This window comes from Mandrillus leucophaeus, unplaced genomic scaffold (assembly GCF_000951045.1).
Source record: "Mandrillus leucophaeus isolate KB7577 unplaced genomic scaffold, Mleu.le_1.0 Scaffold108, whole genome shotgun sequence".
Taxonomy (NCBI): Eukaryota; Metazoa; Chordata; class Mammalia; order Primates; family Cercopithecidae; genus Mandrillus; species Mandrillus leucophaeus.
Genome location: NW_012098987.1, coordinates 1,718,627 through 1,736,872, shown reverse-complemented (window position 1 = coordinate 1,736,872; position 18,246 = coordinate 1,718,627).

Sequence of the window (18,246 nt, the reverse complement as noted above, 5' to 3'; positions counted from 1 at the left end):
AGAGTTGAGTTCAATTCCTGGATATCCTTGTTAACTTTCTGTCTCGTTGATCTGTCTAATGTTGACAGTGTGGTGTTAAACTCTCCCATTATTATTGTATGGGAGTCTAAGTCTCTTTGTAAATCTCTAAAGACTTGCTTTATGAATCTGGGTGCTCCTGTATTGGGTGCATATATATTTAGGATAGTTAGCTCTTCTTGTTGAATTGATCCTTTTTCCATTATGTAATGGCCTTCTTTGTCTCTTTTGATCTTTGTTGGTTTAAAGTCTGTTTTATCAGAGACTACGATTGCAACCCATGCTTTTTTTGTTTCCCGTTTGCTTGGTAGATCTTCCTCCATCCCTTTATTTTGAGCCTATGTGTGTCTCTGTACATGAAATGCATCTCCTGAATACAGCAAACTGATGGGTCTTGACTCTTTATCCAATTTGCCAGTCTGTGCCTTTTAATTGGAGCATTTAGTCCACTTACATTTAAGGTTACTATTGTTATGTGTAAACTTAATCCTGTCGTTATGATGTTAGCTGGTTATTTTGCTCATTAGTTGATGCAGTTTCTTCCTAACATTGATGGTCTTTACATTTTGGCATGTTTTTGCAGTGGCTGGTACCGGTTGTTCCTTTCCATGTTTAGTGCCTCCTTCAAGAGCTCTTGTAGGACAGGCCTAGTGGTGACAAAATCTCTCAGCATTTGCTTGTGTGTAAGAGATTTTATTTCTCCTTCAATTATGAAACTTAGTTTGGCTGGATATGAAATTCTGGCTTGAAAATTCTTTTCTTTAAGAATGTTGAATATTGTCCCCCACTCTCTTCTGGCTTGTAGAATTTCTGCCGAGAGATTCGCTGTTAGTCTGATGGGCTTCCCTTTGTAGGTAACCCGACCTTTCTCTCTGGCTGCCCTTAACATTTTTTCATTCATTTCAACTTTGGTGAATCTGCCAATTACGTGTCTTGGAGTTGCTCTTCTCGAGGAGTATCTTTGTGGCGTTCTCTGTATTTCCTGAATTTGAATGTTGGCCTGCCTTGCTAGGTTGGGGAAGTTCTCCTGGATAATATCCTGCAGAATGTTTTCCAACTTGGTTCCATTCTCCCCATCACTTTTAGGCACACCAATGAGACGTAGACTTGGTCTTTTCACATAGTCCCATATTTCTTGGAGGCTTTGTTCATTTCTTTTTACTCTTCTTTCTCTAAATTTCTCTTCTCACTTCATTTCATTCATTTGATCTTCAATCACTGATACCCTTTCTTCCAGTCGATCGAGTCAGTTACTGAAGCTTGTGCGTTTGTCACATAGTTCTCATGTCATGGTTTTCATCTCTATCAGGTCATTTAAGGATTTGTCTACATTGGTTATTCTAGGTAGCCATTCATCAAATCTTTTCTCAAGGTTTTTAGTTTCTTTGTGCTGGGTTCATACTTCCTCCTTTAACTCAGAGAAGTTTGATCATCTGAAGCCTTCTTCTCTCAGCTCGTCAAAGCCATTCTCCATTCAGCTTTGTTGCATTGCTCATGAGGAGCTGTGTTCTTTTGGAGGGGGAGAGGCGCTCTGATTTTTAGAATTTTCAGCTTTTCTGCACTGCTTTTTCCCCATCTTTGTGGTTTTATCTACCTTTGGTCTTTGAAGATGGTGACGTATAGATGGGGTTTTGGGTTGGATGTCATTTCTGTTTGTTAGTTTTCCTTCTAACAGTCAGGACCCTCAGTTGCAGGTCTGTTGGAGTTTGCTCAGGGTCCACTCCAGACCCTGTTTGCCTGGGTATCAGCAGTGGAGGCTGCAGAAGAGTGAATATTGCTGAACAGCAAATGTTGCTATCTGATCATTCCTCTGGAAGCTTCGTCTCAGAGGTGTACCCAGCCGTGTGAGGTGTGAGGTGTCAGTCTGCCCATAGTGTGGGATGTCTCCCAGTTAGGCTACTCCGGGGTCAGGGAGCCACTTGAGCAGACAGTCTGTCCATTGTCAGATCTCAAACTCCATGCTGGGAGAACCACTATTCTCTTTAAAGCTGTCAGACAGGGATATTTACATCTGCAGAGGTTTATGCTGCCTTTTGTTTGGCTATGCCCTGTCCCCAGAGGTGGAGTCTACAGAGGCAGGCAGGCCTCCTTGAGCTGTGATGGGCTCCACCCAGTTCGAGCTTCCCGGCTGCTTTGTTTACCTACTTAAGCCTCAGCAATGGTGGGCGCCCCTTCCCTAGCCTTGTTGCCGCCTTGCATTTAGATCTCAGACTGCTGTGCTAGCAATGAGGGAGGATCTTTGGGCATGGGACCCTCCAAGCCAGGCGCAGGATATAATCTCCTGGTGTGCTGTTTGCTAAGACCATTGGAAACACGCAGTATTAGGGTGGGAGTGTGTTTTCCAGATGTTGTGTGTCACGTTTTCCCTTGACTAGGAAAGGGAATTCCCTTCCCCCTTGTGCTTCACGGGTGAGGTGATGCCTCACCCTGCTTTAGTTCTCACTTGTTGGGCTGCACCCACTGTCCTGCACCCACTTTCCGACACACCCCAGTGAGATGAACTCAATACCTCAGTTGGAAATGCAGAAATCACCCCTCTTCTATGTCTCTCACACTGGGAGCTGGAGGCTGGAGCTGTTCCTATTCAGCCATCTTGGCGCCACCTCCAAAAAGTAGTCTTAAAACAAGGAACTTCAAGTTTAAGATGATTTTTGCTCCTGCCTAATCCAACGATCAGGAAAAGTTTCTCAACCAAAAATCAACATGCACACTCTCACATATACAAAAATGTAAATCACTGATACAGCACCCACTGCAGTAGAATATGTGCAAAGTGTATGTGTTGAAGCACAAGTATCAACACAGAGTAAGGACTCTGTAAGTAAAAGGTATTGTTGCTACCTTTTGAGTAGATGTATCTACTCCCTCATACCTGCCCTCCTCAATTTTTATATTTTGTACCTACTCTTAGAGCTGCACTATCCGGTAGGGTAGCCACTAGCCACAAGTGAGTATTTGAATTCATATTAACTAGTTAAATACAATTAAAAAGTCACATCATAAGTCACACTAGCCACGTTTTAGGTGCTCAACAGTTCCATATAGATGGCAGCCACACTGTGAGATGGTATAGACGCTATTTATTTTGGAAAGTTCTATTTGATGGTGCTAGTTTACAGAATTATTTCTGATATTTTCACTAACTTTTATGAACATAAATAAAAGCTATGTGAATGGCAGTAGAATTTAGAGGTTTCATGGACTAAAATATGCTCATGTATATCGCATCTTCTCAGTTACTGATATTTTTCTTTTTTAAAATTTAGCTCAAGTGTTTGTTCAAGGGCTTGTATCAAAAAGGTTGCATGTGGTCTATGCAAATTCTAACCAAGAATTTCATATCCTGCAAAACTAAGCTTCGTAAGCAAAGGATAAATAAAATCTTTTCCAGACAAGTAAGTGCTAAGGGAATTTGTTACCACTAGACCAGTGTTACAAGAGATCTTCAAGGGAATTCTATACAGGGAAACTAAAGAATGATTCCTGCTACCACAGAAACACACTTTTTTTTTAGATAGAGTCTTGCTCTGTCATCCAGGCTGGAGTCCACAGACCCTATAAAGCAACTACACAATTGGGAATAAAAAACAAACAGCTAACCACATCACAATAGGATCAAAACCTCATATATCAATATTAAACTTGAGTGTAAAGAGTCTAAACACCCCATTTAAAAGGCACAGAGTGGCAAGTTCAATAAAAAACAAAAAAAAAAGACCCAACAGTCTATTGTCTTCAAGGGATCCATTTCACATGTAATGACAGCTGTAGACTCAAAGTAAAAAGATAGTGAAAGATCTATCTGTCCCACAAATGGAAAACCAAAAAGAGCAGGGGTTGCTATTCTTATATCAGATACCATAGACTTTAAACCAACTACAGTAAAAAAGAATAAAGAAAGGCATATATAATGATAAAGAGTTCAATTCAACAAGATAACTTAACTACCCTAATTATATGTGCACTCAACATCGGAGCACCCAGATTCAGAAAGCAAGTACTTCTGGACCTTCAGAAAGACTGAAACAGTCACACAGTAATAGTGGGTGACTTCAACACCTCACTGACAGCGTTAGACAAATCATTGAGCAGAAAACTAACAAAGAACATTCTGGACATAAATTGGACACTTCATCAATTGGACCTAATAGACATCTATAGATTACTCCACCCAGCAATCACAGATTATACTTTCTTCTCACCTGTACATAGAACATACTCCAAGATTGACTAAATGCTCAGCAATAAGGAAAGGCTTAACAAATTCAAAAAAATTAAAATAATATCAAGTATACTCTTGGATCACAGGAGAATAAAAATAGAAATCAATACCAAGAGATTCTCTCAAAACCACATAATTATATGGAAACTAAACAACTTGCTCCTGAATGACTTCTTGGCAAACAATAAAATTAAGACAGAAATCAAAAATTTATTTGAAATAAATGATAATAGAGATATAACTCACCAAAATCTCTAGGATGCAGCAAAAGCAGTGTTAGAAGGAACGCTTATAGTTCTAAATGTCTACATTAAGAAGTTGAGGTCAGGCGTGGTGGCTCACATTTGTAATCCCAGCACTGTGGGAGGCCAAGGCAGGCAGATCACTTGAGATCAGGAGTTCAAGAACAGCCTGGCCAACACGGTGAAACTCCCTCTCTACTACAAATACAAAAAAGTTAGTCAGACGTGGTGGCACACACCTGTAATTTTAGCTACTCAGGAGGCTGAGATGGGAGGATTGCTTGAACCCGGGAGGTGGAGGTTGCAGTGAGCTAAGATTGCACCACTGTACTCCAGCCTAGGTGACAGAGCAAGACTCCATTAGAAAAAGAAGAAGAAGAAGGAGAAGAAGAAGAAGAAGAAGGAGGAGGAGGAGGAGGAGGAGGAGGAGCTAAGAAGTTAGAAAGATTTCAAATTAACAATCTAACATCACACCTAGACAGAGTAGAAAATCAAGAACAAACTTACCCAAAAGCTAGCAGAAGAAAAGAAATAACTAAAATGAGAGCAGGATGGAACAAAATTGAGACCCAAAAAAATATATGTAAAGGATCGGTAAAACCAAAAGCTGGTTCTCTGACAGGACAAACAAGATTGATAGACCACTAGCTAGTGTTACAAAGAAAAAATACCTGAATAAGCACAATCAGACATGACCAAGGTGACATCACAACCAATCCCACAGAAATACGAAACACCCGCAGAGAAAATTATGAAAGTTTTTGTGCACATGAACTAGAAAATCTAGAATAAATGAACACATTCCTGAAAACACACAACCTCCTAAGACGGAATCAGGAAGAAACTGAAACCCTGAACAGACCAATAACACGTTCTGAAATTAAATCAGTAATATAAACCCACCAACCAAAAAAAAGCCTCAGACCTGATGGAGTCACAGCCAAATTCTACCAGGCATACAAATAACTGGTACCAATTCGACTAAAACTATTTCAAAAAATTGAGGAGGAAGGACTCCTCCCTAACTCATTCTACAAAGCCAACATCATCTTGGTAACAAACCTTGGCCAAGACACAACAAAATAAGAAAACACCAGGCCAATATACCTGATGAACATAGACACAAAAAAACTTCAACAAAATACTTGTAAATCAGCAGCACATCAAAAACTAATTCACCACGACCAAGCAGGTTTTATTTCTGGGATGCAATTGTGGCTCAACAATTGCAAATTAATAAATGTGACTCACCACAAATACAGAATTAAAAACAAGAACTATATGATCATCTCAATAGGCACAGAAAAAGCTTTCAATAAAATTCTACATCCTTTAATGATAAAAACTCTCAACAAACTAAGCATCAATAGAAGTACCTCAAAATAAGAGCCATCTGTGACAAACCCACAGCCAACTCATACTGAATGGACAAAAGAAGGAATCCTTCCCCTGAGAAATGGAACAAGACAAGCATGCCCACTCTCACTGCTCCTACTCAACATAGGGTTGCAAGTCCTGGCCACAGCAGGCAGACAGAAGAAGGAAATAAAAGGCATACAAATAGGAAAAGAAGTTAAATTGTGTCTCTTCACCAATTATAAGATTCTATACCTAAAAAATGCTAAAGACTCTGCCAAAAGGCTCCCAGAGCTGATAAATGGCTTTAGTAAAGTTTCAGGCTACAAAACCAATGTACAAAAATCAGTAATATTTCCATACACAAATAACATTCAATCTGAGAGCCAAATCAAGAACACAATTCCATTTACAATAGCCACACACACACAAAATAAAATACCTAGGAATATATCAAACCAGGTAGGTAAAATATCTCTACAAGGATAACTACCAAATACTGCTGAAAGAAACCATAGAGAACACAAGCAAATGGAAAAATATCTCATGCACATGGATTGGAAGAATCAACCTTGTTAAAATGGCCATACTCCCAAAGCAACCTACAGATTCAATGCTCTTCCTATCAAACTACAAATACTATTTTCTACATAACTAGAAAAAAACTGTTCTAAAATTCATATGAAACCAAAATGAGCCCAAATAGCCAAAGCAATCCTAAGCCAAAATAACAAAGCTGGAGGCATCACATTACCTGACTTCAAATTATGCTATAAGGCTACAGTAACCAAAACAGCACGGTACTGGTACAAAACAGACACATAGACTGATGGAACAGAATAGAGAAGTCAGAAAGAAAGCTACACACCTACGGCCATCTGATCTTCAACAAAATTGACAAAAATAAGCAATGGGGAAAGGACTCAATAAATGGTGCTGGAATAACTGGCTATCCATATGCAGAAGAATGAAACTGGATCCCTACCTTTCTCCATATAAAAAAAAATTAACTCAAGATGAATTAAAAACTTAAATGTAAGACCTCAAACTATAAGAATCCTAGGAGAAAACCCAGGAAATACCCTTCTTAGTGTCAGCCTTAGCGAAGATTTATGGCTAAGTCCTCAAAAGCAATTGCAATAAAAACAAAAATTGACAAGTGGGGCCTAATTAAACTAAAGAGCTTCCGCACAGCAAAAGAAACCATGAACAGAGTAAATAGACAACCTACAGAATGGGAGAAAATATTTCCAAGCGATGTATCTGACAGTGTCTAATATCTAGACTCTATAAGGAACTCAAACAAATTAACAAGCAAAAACCAAATAAACCCATTAAAAATTGAGAAAAGGACATGAACAGACACTTCTCAAAAGAAGACACACATGCAGCCAACAAGCATACGAAAAAGTGCACATCATTAGTAATTACCAGATAAATGTAAATCAAAACCACAATGAGATACTATCTCACACCAGTGAGAATGGCTATTATTTCAAAGTGAACGGAAAAAAAGATGCTGGCAAGGCTGTAGAGAAAAGGGAATATTTATACACTGTTGGTGAGAATGTAAATTAGTTCAGCCACTGTGGAAAGCAGTTTGGTGATTTCTCAAAAAAAATAAAAATAAAAATAAAACTACCATTTGACACAGCAATCCCATTAGTGGGTACTTACCTGAAGGAAAATAAATTATTTACTGGAAAGACACATGCATCCGTATGTTCATTGCAGCACTATCCACAATAGCAAAGACATGGAATCAACCTAGGTGCCCATCAATGGTGGATTGGATAAAGCAAATGTGGTACATATGCACCACGGAATACTATACAGCCATAAAAGAATAAAATTATTACTTTAGGCCAGGTGCAGTGGCTCATGGCTGTAATCCCAGCACATTGGGAGGTCGAGGTGGGCTGATCTCTTGAGGCCAGGAGTTCAAGACCAGCCTGGCCAACATGGCAAATCCCCATCTCTACTAAAAATACAAACATTAGCCAGGTGTGGTGGCTCATGCCTGTAATCCCAGCTACTCAAGAGGCTGAGGCAAGAGAATTGCTTGAACCCGGGAGGTGGAGGTTGCAGTGAGTCAAGATCACACCATTGCACTCCAGCCTGGGCAACAGAGTGAGACTCTGTCAAAAACAAATTTTATATATATGACCTGTGCTGCAACATGGATGCAGCCAGAGGCCATTATCCCAAGCAAATTCATGCAGGAAAAGAAAATCAAATACCTCATGTTCTCACAAGTGAGAGCTAAACACTGGGTACACATGAACATAAGGATGGGAACAATAGATACTGGGGGTTACTAGGACTGGGTGGAAAGAGTGGGCACAAGGACTGAAAAACTACCTATTGGGTACTGTGCTCACCACCTGGGTGACAGAATCACTCACACCCCACACCTCAGCATCATGTGATATACCCATGTAACAAGCTTGCACATGTATCCCTTAATCTAAAATAAAAGTTACATTATTTTTAAAAAGGAAAGAAAATACCATTGTTAAATTTCACTGATAATACAAAATAGAGATTTTCTGAAGCTTCTCTCTTTTTATTTCTTATTGCTCTGTTTATTGAGGGCATAAGCACTCTGCTCCCATTTATTTTTTGGTTCAGAACATGCACTTTGGAGTTAGAAATTGGCTCAAATTTCCATCCCGCTACTTACTTGAATAAACTCTTTAATCTCAGAGGGCTTCTGTTTACTTATATGTGATATGTGCGTAATTCTCAGATTTTAGGGTTGTTATAAGAATGAAAAGAGGCAGTTTATGTCAAGTGCTTGGCACACAGTTTGTGCTCAACAAGTGCTAGCTGGCTATTATACTACTAGATCATGCTTATAATAATTTACTCAATTTGTCCATTCTTAAGACATAAGAATATATACTTGTCTAGACTTAGGAGTTGAAAAAGGAGTGTGGCAGGGACATTGCTGGATTCTATTTGCATGTTTCAGGCCCAGATGAGGGGATGAGGGAAAATTTTTAAATCCCAAAATTTTACTTTGTTAAGATCAGCAGGCTAATTTCCAGTGGACAAAAGAAAGAAAGCTATACTTCACCACTAGGTCGAAAAGTCTTCTTTGTTTGTGGAGGCAGTTTGAAGGTCATTGAGTCTCTACCTCCCCTGGAATGTCTGCCCTCATCCGAGCCCTTAAGAAATATCACCGCTTGTTCTCCACCACAGCAGGGCCAACTACAATTGGATGTACATATGACAGTCTACAGTATCTCCACTCTGTGTGAACCTGAGACATCATGCATGCCTTTCCCCCATGATGTTCTTGAGATCAAGACCCCAAACCACTGCCTAAGCCCACCTTCCCTTGCAGCCTCTGCCACCCTGCGACGCATGTTCCAGTGGTGAGCTAGAGAAGGTCCCTTCCAATTGTTTCCCCAGACAACTGCAGATTAATCATCCTCCCAACAATCCAGTAATGCCAACATGAAGAAACTCCTTCAAGTTTCTGGTCTTTCGTTTCCTTTCAATTCTGCTATTAACACCCTGCTCCCCTCTCTCCTGACCATTTTTAGAGTTCTTAGGCCATGACCATGGGAATTTGGGATGAGAAGAGTTCAATAAGAGACTCGTATTTCCATCTTAAACAGCTTGCTTTTTAGTCATAATTTTACAAGAGTGGTATCTGGAAGAAAAAGAGATAAATAATGACATTGATATTGATCTTGTTTATGGGAACTTCAGCCCAAAAAGCTAATTGCGGCTATGTCATTATGTAGCATTGCCTTTGCTTCAATCAAAAATAATAATAATAATAATAATGTTCAAATTATGCTTGGGGGAAGTTGTTTCCCTAAAACAAGTTACCCACTTACAGAGTCACGGTTGATTAAAAGCCAATACAGGGTAAGCTAACTACAATTTTTATCCTTTTTTGGGGGCAGGTATGTGGATGTCTAAAAGCAAGCCGTTGAGATGAACTGGTCAGCACCAGTGGGAACAGAATTGGCTTTCTTCACAGCCAAACTAGGCTGCCCGGCAATATGTTCTAGTAAACGTTTGGTTTGAACTGATCTGCTGTGTCATAAAGCAAGAGGTTTCTAGCTGATATGTTTACTGATCTGGTGAATTACGCTCATATAAACAAGAGAAACACCATAGAGAGATACTGCTGTGACTACCTCCTTACACACACAACCTGCCTGAGACTACCGAGCATGCCCTGCCCAGACCTCCTCTGTCATTTTTCAGAGAATGAAAGAGGTAGGCATGAGAAGGAAAGAGAAGAGGGAGACTTTACAAAGTGAGCCTGAAAAAGAAAAAGGCCCGGCAGAGAGGGGGCAGAGACAGAGGACCAGGGTGGGGGTTAAATGTGAAGGCAGCAGCTGCAGAGATCAGACATGCCTTTGGAGAACCCTTTTTACTCCTGATACATCTTTTCAGAGCTTCCTCTACAGGGCAAACTCATTTATTTCCATGGAAGCCCAATGAGTCTTGGTTCCTTTTAAAGCTAGTAAAAGTAGGCTAGTTGCTGCTTCTAAGTGACTGAATTCTGACCATTCTGTCTGTGAGACAGGCGACCCCAGCTCCATCAACCACGTATCTGCCTTCTGAAAGTATTTCAGTAGAGGCCACAGAGTCAACACTGAGTGCAGGATGACCCAGGGCAAGAACAGGGCAGGGGCACATGTAGTTCCATATTGATCTGGGCTCAGCCTCAGCCTAAATTGACTTTTCTCTTGTGACATCACAAAACAAGGTAGCAAAACCCAACAATAAAATACTTTGCCAAAGCTCACGTATGGTCGTTCAAGCACCCGATCAGGTCCTAGAGATACATACAGAAAGGAGCATGGGATTGAGAGTCAGAGCTCCACAGGCCAAGGCCACTCTCTGCTTGCTTTGAGATACACACGGTATCCAGGGAGCTTCTCAAGTCATAAATAAGTCACAAAACTCATGATTCATGCCCCATTGCCCTGTTTCAAAATTCCAATTGAAGAAGATGTTTAGACATTTAGAGCCATAATACTCTGGTACAGTGTAGCATAACTGAGTGAAAACCCTGAATTTCAGTGGGGCTAGTTGTTGGAACAGAACCTGGTTAAACTGAGCAAATGTATTCAAATCCAAATATTCAGAAGCATGACACTCAAGAGAAAATATTTTCCGTGAACAGTGGAGTCTCATCATAAGTGGATTTAACTCTACATGAGCTAGAGAGAGAAACAATTATATAAATGGTGCCATGCTGCTCAAACACATGTCCTATTTGGGAATTATATGGGAGATGAAAACACAGTATTTCCTCAGTTAGTGAATCCCAGTTATCACCTCCTGGCAGCTTGCTCCATTTTTTTTTTTTTTTTTTTTTTTTTTTTTTTTGAGACAGTGTCTGGCTTTATCACCCAGGCTGGAGTGCCGTGGTGAGATTTCTGCTCACTGCAACCTCTGTCTCCCAGGTTCAAGCAATTCTCATGCCTCAGCCTCCCGAGAAGCTGGGATTGCCGGAACACACCACCACACCTGGCTAATTTTTAAATTATTTTCAGTAAAGAGGGGTTTTGTCATGTTGGCCAGGCCAGTCTCGAACTTCAGGCTTCAAATGATCCACCCACCTCGGCCTCCCAAAGTGCTGGGATTCCAGGCTTGAACCACCGTGCCTGTCCAATGTTGCTACTTCTGTGGATGATTTCAGAGTCATTCAGTGACAATTTCAATCAATCACAATTGCTACCCCATATGCAGACCACATCTAAACTCATGCAATACGGTTTGGATGATTAGAGATGGTTCAGCACAGTTTTTTATTGCAAGGCCTCTCAAACTTTTATGAGACTGTCAAGCACTTGGAGATCATGTTAAAATGCAGATTCTGCCTCAGTAGGTCTAGGGCAGGGCCCCAAATCCTGCATTTCTAACAAACTTCCAGGTGAAATTGATGCTACTGGACCACAGACTGCACTTTGAGTACAATAACTTGTTATATGGATTTAGATACATAACATTCAACATACAGCAAATGTATTTACTGAGCATCTGCTATGTGCCAAACACTATGGTATTCACTGCTGACCAAAACATGAGACACCAATTCTTATTCTCTTTGTGTTCACAGCCTGGTTTGATACGAGTAACAAACTAAGTACTGCATGAAATAGAAGTCTTCCCCCAAAAAGGCATACTTTAAAATAACCCTTAGCCCTAATATGAGTATAGTGCTTTATCACTTGCAGAGTAATTTTTTTAAATCTTGTCCCATTTAATGCCTCTCACACAGGATCTCACCTTCCCCTCAGTTGCAAAATGTTACAATTTAGTTTTTACATTGACATCACTACATACATACTCCCAGTAATGAGAATGAGCTCCTTACCACCCCATTTCATGGGTCATTGAATACTAAAAATGAATTAAATAAAACCTACTCAGTGATGTATCTACTGCATCTGCACAAGTGTGTGATCTAGCAAAGAAAGCAAATTTTGATTTTTCATAACCTATGCAGAGTAGTAGAAAACCCAGGAGGACATCTCTCTTTTTCTAGTACGGAGTCTTCTGCTGACTAGCTATGTAACCACATGCAACTTAGTTAACCTCCAAGGACCTCAATTTCCTCATCTTTAAGGAAGGAGCTGGACCAGGTGACCTCTAGGTCCTTTCTAGCTCTATACTCCTATGATTCTATGACCCACCCACCTTGAATTTGCTATAAGCTGTGTTTTAGATCCCAAAGACAGATCTTTTCAACAACGTCAGCATAACCACACCTCCCCCTGAGCCTCAGCTACACTGGTTCACACAGCAAAGCTTTGAAATTCCCAAATACTGTAAGCTTAGGCTTGCCAGTGCCATGCAGAGCTGCTACTTCACAATTCAAGTAGTCAGCTATTGACTTGTGGCAATCTATATCTGCATTAAAATGGGGAGTTTTGGATTAATGTGGAGCTGAAAGCCCGACTGAGGCTCTTTGCTGCCAGCCTGTCTCTGTAATTGCAGCATGGATTTCACCAACCACAAAGGGCAAAATGAATGTGATCATCCCCAGTAGTCGATAGTCCATCGATTTTTTCTTTTGACTCTATGATTTGCACAAATATTGAAGCTCATTTTTTAAGCAAGGAGGCTTATTAATCTACATTCTTCAAAACTAGTGGCCCCTTCAATGAGGTGAATTCTGAAGGTTACTTAATATGCAAGACATGAGTAGATTAGTCACATTAATTTTTTAAATTGTTTTCCACATACACATGCACACACACAGCCATGTCCTCACTCTTATTTAAAATTGACATTCCACGTAGATGTTAGAACTTTGTGCTTGTTATCATGCCATTATGTGTCTTGTTGTTTAGGAATGATTAGGAAGGAAATGTTGGCAAAGCTCATTCTGGTCTGTGGTCACTGTTTTCTTGGTTAGGTTTTGTTTTTCACTCACCCCTAAGCTTGTAAACAGAATGTGTACAACAACACCTGTGGTTCCTAAGATGGACCACTGATCCAGGGCCATTTCTTCCCTGAATGGAGGCTATTAATCTGCAGGCACAAATACATGTTAAGGCAGAGAAACAAAGGCAGCTCCTGCAGAGTTCAATTGTGGTTGCCCCAAACTGTACTAGTTCTTTTAATTTCTTGTAATGTATTTTCCATTTTATGTTGTTTCTGGTTGTTATTCCTCTGAACATTCCTTTAGTCTATTACAGCCTTAATTTTGCTGGAAATTCAGACTCTGAATGGTTTGATACCACATGTCTCAAATTTGGTTTTGTGTGATGTGCTGTAAAATGTAGTAGGCTTCACTTTTCCCATAGCTCTACCTTTTGAAAATAATCAATAATGATAAAATTGGTCATCAAATCCTATTAGCGTTTTTTCCTCAGGAAAATTTCCCAAAGCTGGACCCTACTCTAAACTCCAACTTCAAATGAGCTGTTTTGGTTGCAAGGAATTAAATTTAACTTGGTTTGCTTCAGGCAAAGAGGATTTGGGGGATAAGGAGACGTGTAGGTACATGAAGATGATGAGAATCTTGACCATGTAGACGTGGCCACAAAGCAAGGCTCAAAATGATCAGAACTTGCTTGGGGAAGTTGAAGTTTATTCAGGATCCAATACAATTCTAGTGACCAGCGTATCTTGCAATCAGTTGTTTATTGATCACAGCCTACGTTCTCCCATAGACTGAGTCTGCTTTGCTCTATATCCTTGGCTTTCATTCTAACTTCTGACTATTTAACCCTTTCTCTATATCTCAAGTTCAAATAAACCAAGTCACCAGATCCAATTGTTCAACCATCCCCACTGGCGATCACTTTTGTGCCAAACCATCCCATTGTCCATTAATCAAGTCTATAGATGAGCCATTCTTAGATTAAGCACTCATTCTTGATTCAGTAAATAACAGCCCATATCAACATAATGATTTATGTGGAAGAAGGATCTTTAAAACTTATGTTTCAAGGGTAGCAGGAACTCTTTAAAAGGAAAATATAGGCAAGGCAGCATATTGAGATTTGGCCTATCCATCTTGCCTCTGGCCTCAGCTTAGTTCAAACCCACATCATCACCTGCTTAAAGCTTTACGACAACTTCCTTACTGGGACCTCAAAGCCTAAAGCCTATCCTATTTAACCCATTCTCAATAGTGATCATGACCTTGGGAAAGTCTCTAACATCACTGAGCTTTACTTTTCTCATCTATGAAATGGATATAATCATTGAGAATATTTGAAGAGAGACTGCATATAAAGTACTTGGTCATTTTATCACTGTTTTATGAATATTCTATCCTGGTTCTAAAGATTATATTTGTTTATAAGAATATCTTTCCCATAAGAACGTAGACTCCTTGAAATCAGGGGCTAAGTCTTATTTACCTCTTCAATGCCTCACCCCTGGACCATGATGAATGAAGCATCATTTACACTTCAGAGAACTCCATACCAAGCCTAAGATGAAAAGATAAAACTCGTGCTTCCTTCGTTAATCAACTTTTTTTTAATTTTACTTACAACAATATGAAGTCTCACCTCTCCATGTAAGTCAGTCCAGAACTAAGAAGATTGGTTATGCTTTCCTTTTTGCTAGGGAAGTAGAATAGGACCCTTTATAAAAAGAATACCGAGCTATAGGAAGTGTCATATGTCCTCTGACATCACCAAATGCCAAACCCGAAGGGGCACTAGAGATAGTGTCCTCCAACACTTTATTTTTAAAATGAAGAGCCCAGGGCCCAGAGAGTTAACATGACTCACATGATTTTACAGTGTTATGATGCTTGAACACGAATCATGTGTGTGGATTCCCAGGGATGTACTTTACCAATGGCTAGGCGTTCCCTTGCCTCCATGATGGTGTGACCCAATGCAGAGTGACCACTTAGCCAGCAAGTTTTAAATTGACCTGAGGAACAATCCCTGGGCAGACATAATCCCACTTCTACTCTACTTATAGCCAGGGAAGTAAAGATACCACATTTTTCTGCTCCAGAAAAATGGGTCTGGAGTCAAGGCAGGCTTCCTCCTTCCACCACTGACCTAGGAGCAAGAAAACCTACTTGAGTTATGGCTCTATTGTCTTATTTGGTCCCTAGTTTCCACATCTGGAAAATTAGACAGTTAAGTTTTGGCCACTGGTTTTCAAACTGGATTTTCCAGAGCCTTTGAGTTTCATGGAAGTGCGTTGAGTCCCACTTGGGGTAAGAGGAAGGAGGCCTAGTCAGGGCCCCAGCCTTGCCCATCTATTTTTAACATTTTGTTCATTTTTCAAATTTGGGCACTTAAAATTTTCCAACTCATTTTTCTAATCAAATATCATAATATCTCCACTGCTTTGGAAATGTTTTAATTATTTAACTCTTCTTTATGGCTCAAATTTAATTTATCTGCAGAAATGTAGCAAAAGAAATGGTTCCAATGCTTCCAACCACTAGATTGCATAATGATGCTGTGCCCAGGAAAGATTTTAAACTTGCAACACAAAGTCGTAAGAATTCTTCAAGGTATACAAAACTGATCCCTAAACCTGAATAAATCCTGAATATAGATAATAATGCTTTAAAGTCTATGTATAATATTGTAATATTACCCACATGATGCACAAAAACATATCAATATGTAAAACCCCAAAGAATAGAAATTTTAATACTTTGTTCACACAGCCATTTTAACCAATTTGTTTCTTTGTTCAATATGTTTTCAACTAATCTTTTTTTTACCAAATTGTCTGCTTCGGGAGAGCCATGGAGTCTTTTGCTTCCTGCCCTAGAGAAAAGCTCACGTGGAGAGTTGAGCCAGGACTCAAGGCCTCCTTCTCCCTTACAATTCTCACTCCATCACTAAGAAGTCATCAAGATAGTCAGGTTTAGCCTGTGTGTTACCTTAGTTCATACGTGCATGCATGCATTCATGCAAGGACTTGAATGGGTCCAATGTCTAGGTACAGAGTTGAAGAAGGCAAGGTCTTTGCCCTACAAACAGACAAGCACATAAATAATTAAAATGTCCTGTGATGAGTGCTAGTAGAGATATATTCTAGCAGGGACTATAGGTGAAGGAAATACTATGACCTAAAGAGAGTCAAAAAAGCCCAGAGGAGACAATTGTCTAAGGCTTGCAGGCTGCATAGGAATTCACAGAGTGATGGGCAGTGCCCCAGCAGGATCAGATGAAGAGGGGCATTATGTCTGCAGAAGAAAGGAAGAAGGGAGAGCTAGAAGGAATGTCAGGCCGTCAGACAACCTGTTCAGAGGCATGAAAGGGCATGGTATTTCCAGAGAACCTCAAATAATTCAGAATGACAGGAGCATGGCTCCCATGGAGAGAGAAGGAATGAGAAGGATCCGGTAATAAGGTGAAAATGTGGTCAGCAGTCAGGTAAATGCAAAAGGTTCCTGACAGAGCCATGAAAGAGACTTTGTAAGAAGGCTAAATGGAGAGAGGGAAAGAGGTGGTCTGGAGAATTCTATTCCACAGAAGAGGCAGGGCACACTAGAGAAATCCTTTAAAGATGGATGATTCTATATATCAAAATAAAAGATGTCACTGTAAAGTGTACAAGAATAAAAACCTAAACACAGTAGGTCACTCGGGAATCAGAGTTACGAATGACAGAAAGAAGAGCTGGGAATGAAGGAAAGGGCAGGAAATGTCAAGTCTGCGAATAGAGATCGTGAACTCCCTCCAGAAGACAGGGCCCAGAGTAGGTAACAAAATAACTCAAACTCTAAAATAAACTGACTATGCTCAGGGTGCTTTGCCAGCTGCTATCTTAGACCTAATCAAGTGCTCCTCGACCTGCCCCAGAAAACATGATGATCCCAGAAAGAACAAGACAGTCAAATGCTGACAGTGGCTTGCTAAGGAAGGGGACTGAATCAGAAGCAAAGGCTAGAGTCCTTCTTTAGTGTTCCAGGAAAGAAAAAATAATCACAGATAGTAAAGAAGATCTCCACTTTTTAATGCTTCCCATTTAATCCTTTCTTAGCCAGCAAAATGTCAAGAAGCTTTCATTGCAAAGGAGGAGAATGCCAAAGGAAAGCAAAAACATAACCCAAAAGGGATAATCTTCTGCATATCTTGTGAGGGGAAGGGGTGACCTACTGGTATACATTCAAAGATACAGAAAGGTGCCATTTCCTGTCTTCCCTGTGGAGCTGCCTCTCCCACAATATGTATACACACACACACACACACACACACACTCTCTCTCTCTCTCTCACACACACACACACACACATACCATTACTGATGCCTGAAATTCCCATAATTGACATTTCATTCCTTTTGCCTGAACTCAACGGGATCTGTTTCAACAGTTAAAATGTAAACATCCTGAAGGAGGGAGGGGCACATAATAAATTTGATCTATCATTACATACATTATAAATGTGTATCTAATTGTTTCTTAGGAAAAACAGAGATGCATAGAAAGGAGGCTACTGGACAGATATGATCTCTCTATACTAATGGGATAAACACTTCTGTTCCAAGGAGGAAGAACTTCTCCAAGGGTGACTGTTGACTGAAGATGCAATGCAATGCCTTTGTGGTTTGCCTTGGGATGCCCTTGTTCCTGTCTCTATGACCAGAATGATTGAGTGTCCTGATGGAAGTCAAATCTCCAGGTAGTGAGCCCCAGAATGTACAAGACATTGGGCCAGGAAATGCTGATGATATCAAGAAGGCGGGATCTATGCTCTTCAAGAGCTTGGTATCTTGTTGTGAAGAGAAGACATTAATGTCTTGAGGAAAATCCACGAGGCCAGGCAGTTAATGATAAGTGAGGGATGGAGACTCAAGCTGCAAGGTCAAGGAAGGGAGTATTCACTTCCATTGAGGATAAGCCCCACTTCTCAAAGCTGCGGCAGCCTCAGCTTTAAGATTTGTAGCCTTCGCTCAAGACTAGGGACTGAGTTTACCTAGAAAACAACCA